Source organism: Lactuca serriola, chromosome 2, assembly GCF_051521515.1.
Source record: "Lactuca serriola cultivar US96UC23 chromosome 2, Lser_US96UC23_V15, whole genome shotgun sequence".
Taxonomy (NCBI): domain Eukaryota; kingdom Viridiplantae; phylum Streptophyta; class Magnoliopsida; order Asterales; family Asteraceae; genus Lactuca; species Lactuca serriola.
This window is the reverse complement of record NC_136409.1, coordinates 155,792,181-155,797,332: the sequence shown is the minus strand read 5'-3', so window position 1 is coordinate 155,797,332 and position 5,152 is coordinate 155,792,181.

Here is a 5,152-nt window from a genome sequence, read left to right as displayed (position 1 = left end):
GTGTGTAGTCGAGTGTTCATGTGGCTATTGTATTGTGAAGATCATTGGAGCGATTTTGGACAGAAAACCCACCGCCACCACCTCAAGGTGGTGGCTACCATCGTTGCCATCCCAAATTTGTTGCTTTCATCGCCGCCTTCCCGTTTCTGCCGCCGCTGTGAGCAACCAGGTGGGTGGCTGGAGTGTATAGCGAAGTCTGATGTATGTGTGTGTCATGAGTGGTTGTGTTTGGCTGGAAAATTGAAGAACCGCCACCACCACCACCGTGAGGTGGTGGCTGCCACCATGCACCGCCGTATGTATGTGTGTGTTAGTAGGTGTGTGTGTTTATTTGAGATTTAGCATTGTAAAGTGTAATTTCAAATTGGAATAATGAAAGGAAAACTAAAAACCACCACCGTGAGGTGGTGGCTGCCGCCTCCCGCCGCCACCAACCGCCGTGTCGGGTGGCGATGTGCCTTGTCTCGATTGTGTTGATTCGTTTGAAGGGTTTGAAATCCTAATGGGCCCAAGGAAGCCCTAATGGGCCCAATAAGACTTAATGGGCTTAATGATATTCTAGTGGGCTTAATAGGCCCAATAAAGCCCTAATTGATCTAAAAGCCCAACAAATTAATTAATGGACTAGTATTGGGTTGGAAACCCTAATTAGGGTTTGGAAAACCCTAATGCCATGAAACCCTAATTTAGGGGAATTAATCGGGACACACATAAATTATTTAATAACTTGAGATATTAAAAAAATAATCATTGGTAAAGATTAATCTAAGCAATAATGGACTTAATGGATTAAGTCCTTAATGGATTAAGTCCTTAATGGGTTAAGTAGGAAACTTAACCCTAATCATCATTTTATGTGAAACCCTAATTTCACTTGGATTATTAATGGGCCATCCAAAGTCAAACAATTGGACTAGAATAAGTTAATGGGCCTAGGGTAAGGCCCATGTAAGGGGCTTGGGCCCAATTTGGAAAATTGGGCCATAGATGGGCCATAGTTTGGGCCTTAATGAGTACATGATGTTGGGCCTCAGAATGAGACCATGTATAGGCCTAGGCCCAATTGGGAAAATTGCGCCATGTGTTGGGCTTTGATTCCTAATTAACTTTGGGCTTACGGATTGGGCCTTGGGCTTGAATAAGCCAAGCGAGGGGTAATGTAGTAATTACCCAAAGAATGTACGTATGGTGTGACATCCCCAATTTCACGGCCAGAAAAGACCGATTTGTTTATGCTTTGTTTTCAAAATCAGAGTGATCATTTAAAGAAAACGGTTGCGGAATTCGTTCCCAAAATAAAATATGATAACCATTTTATCAAAACATTTCTCGAAAAGAATGTATTTTTATTAAATAATAAAACCTCGGGATGTCATGTTCGTTACAGACCAAAAGCATAAACAACATAAAATAGACCTTACAATAGTTATTCAACTACTGATCTATAATCCAAAATCTCTCGTCAAGTCCGCCGACTTATACTCTTGTGTCATTACCTGTAATGAAAAGAAAACTGAGTGGGTCAGGCTTGGGAGCCTGGTGAGCATATAGGGTTTTCAACCCACAATAATACATTTGTTATGTTCAATTATCAAACAATCAACCCAAATACCCATCCCCATTATCTTCTTAAGGTTTCACCCTAAGAACCAACTATCCTTCATTCACTTATTCCTAAGGAATCGGCACGAAATCCATTGCTGCCAAAGTTTATCTATCGAGTACTAAATCCATAGTTATCAGACGCTAACTCCATAGTCGTCGGGGTTTACTCAAGCGGCGCTAACTCCATAGTCACCAAGGTTCACTTAACAAGCGCTAACTCCATAGTCGCCAAGGTTTACTTAACAAGCGCTAACTCCATAGTCGCCAAGGTTTACTTAACAAGCGCTAACTCCATAGTCGCCAAGGTTTACTTAACAAGCGCTAACTCCATAGTCGCCAAGGTTCATCAAATAGGCACGAAGTCACATCGTCGCCAAGGTTTATACAATAGGCGCTAACTCCATAGTCACCAAGGTTTATCTAATAATAGGCGCTAACTCCATAGTCACCAAGGTTTATCTAACGGCAGGCGCTAACTCCATAGTCACCAAGGTTTATCTAACAGTAGGTGCTAACTCCATAGTCACCAACTATCCCATCTACCCTTGTTCTACCCAACAATTTTGTAGATATAAATACTTACACAGTTTAAATCATTTAACACCTGTATAAAACTCCAATTTCCATGTCCATCTCAAATAGACAAATAACATATAAACACATAGCACGTATTTCATAACAAATACTTCATATTGATGTGTTAGAAGAAATCAACTACACACCCACACATATAAACAACAATATACTTAATACACTCAAACCATACTTGTATTATTATCGTGTTTATGAAAGGTAGTATACACTCACTTGATCAGAAGATGATCGGACATCACTACGACTTGCAGAAGTAGTAATCCACCGCAGATCTGGAAGATCTCCACAAAAATCGAACTTCTCGCGGGCAGAGCTTCGGCTCGGGAACCGCACTTCTCGGGATCTTCGGGATCTCGGGACTTGCCTCGGGGCTAGAGAATAATACCGGGGCGTCGGGGTATTTCTGGCACGCAAAACGATGCAAAACGGGAGAGAGAAGAGAAGAAATTGGCAATTGGGTCGGCTGCCCTCGCATCCTATTTATAGGAGGCTGGAGCCTCGGAGTACGCGGGGCGTACGCCAGTACGCGGGGCGTACTGGTCCGAAAAACGTCACTGCGTGCGTCATCCGAAGCCACTTGCTACGAATGTCGACACTTCGGAGTACGCGGGGCGTACTCGAGTACGCGGCGCGTACCTTGGATCAGACCGGTGACTCCTTCGGATAATGCTTCCGAATTTCCTTTTAAATTTAAATACAAAATGATTAATAAACTTCGGAAATTCATATCTTCTTCATACGAACTCCGTTTTCGACGTTCTCTATATCCACGCGAAGGTGAGACTACGCTCTACAACTTTCGTTTAGACTCCATCGGCTAATTTTGAATTTTATTTTTTATTATTTATTTTTAATAGGCCGCGACAGAAAACTTTGTTATAAATTCATAACTTCTTCGTTTGACGTCCGTTCTCGCCTAACTTTTTATCGCTTCGATACCAACAACGAGATCTTCGATTCTCGTTTAGATTGCTAAGGCTAAATATCGCTCTAACGTAAATTCACTTTTTTTACGTCGTGCTGTGTCGTGCCGGTTCTGTCGCGAGACTTCGACAGGTCATAACTTCTTCGTTATAACTCGGATTTTGGCGTTCTTTATATGTACGGAAACCTTGTAACATATACTACAACTTAGTTAGGATTATTCATCCTAAATAATCTTCTATCAAAAAGTCATTTTTGACTCTTATTGTCTCTAAATTGACTAGCCCTGATATACGGGTGTTACATATGGTTATGTATTGGAACCCAATTATTAATTGGGTGGTATTTTGGTGTTGACAGTTCGGGAATCTGTCAGCCAACAGCTGGGGTCGAGTCTGCGGGACTTCAGCAAGTGTGGGATTGTGTCTTCGGGACTTCAGCAGTGTGAGGTGAGTTACCTTCTAGTAGCGGTGGCTCTACGGCCACAATGCCGGCCCACCAGTAGGAGTTGTTGTTAGATGATTGTCTCTGTGATAATTTTTTTATGTTTGCTACTACCTGTTATGTTTATGTGCTAGCATGATGTGATGTTACGTGATAGTGGTAGTAGGGGGTGAAATAGTCCTTGGTTACCGGTCGATAGGGCCGAAGGGGTAGATTAGTACCCAACTATGCTAGACAGATTATGATATATGTGACATGATATTATGTGGTAGTAGTAGGGGGTGAAATAGTCTCCACTTACCGGTCGACAGGACCGAAGGGGTAGGCCAGCACCCAGATATGCTAGGCAGTATTTGACTTATGTGTTTATGCTATGCTTTTATGTGGTAGTGTTAGGGGATGAAATAGTCCCCGGTTACCGGTTGAACGATACCGAAGGGGAGACCAGCACCCAGATATGCTAGGCAGTACCCGGTCGAGAGGACCGAAGGGGAGACCAACACTCAGATATGCTAGTCAATATCCGGTCGAGAGGACCGAAGGGGGGGGGCAAGCTCCCAGCTATACTGGTCAGTATCCGGTCGAGAGGACCGAAGGGGAGGCCAACTCCCAAATATACTAGACAGTATCCGGTCGAGAGGACCGAAGGGGTAGGTCGGGCACCCAGATATGTCTGACAATATATGTATGTTATGTGATTGTATGGTATGTGGTGTGATGGGGGAACTCACTAAGCTTCGTGCTTACAGTTTTCAGTTTTGGTTTCAGGTACTTTGTGTTTAAAGGTAAGGAGCCGACTTGATCGCAGCGCATCACACTATGGTTTTCCGCACATGAGATCTTTGAGATTACACTCTGATATTGTTTTACGATAACATGTTTGATTATTTCTACTTTGGTTTTGACATGACATAATATTACAAATGTTTTATTACACTGTTGGTTTTAAAATGATGTAATTAAAAATGAAATTTTTGGCCTGTATTTTTGGGATGTTACAATATCAACATATAATAACATAACTACTGAGCATGCGGATAAACATATAACAACACGGTAGTCCTACAGATCTACCTAACTGGCACAACCACTAGCATGCAAAAAACCTACTTCATACTCAATCATACTAACATACTAGAATCACATATCCAATGGGCCGGCCTTGCTGCCTTAGACCCCTTAGTATAGTGAGGATAACTCACCTTGCAAATCTCGGCTTGGTAAGTAAACTCCAATTCTCGGATCACAACCACAAACTCCACCACCTATTATCATAATAGAACCATACTCGTAAGTTCTCAGCCTTTCAAGGTACCCCATAAGTCAACTAGTCAACTCCTGGTCAAAGTCAAAGTCAACAATCAAGATCAACAGTCCATGTTGACCTTAACTCGTCGAGTACCCTCAGCTACTGCCGAGTTCCTCGAGATACTCGTCCACTCGCCGAGTCACCGGAGTGACTCGTCGAGTTCCTAAGGTTCGCGATTGAAGCCCTAAGGCCACTCGTCGAGTTTTCCTTCTTGCAACTTGACAGGTTCACACACATTCATCAATTTGGGGAAACCTTAACCTTCTCGCCGAGTTG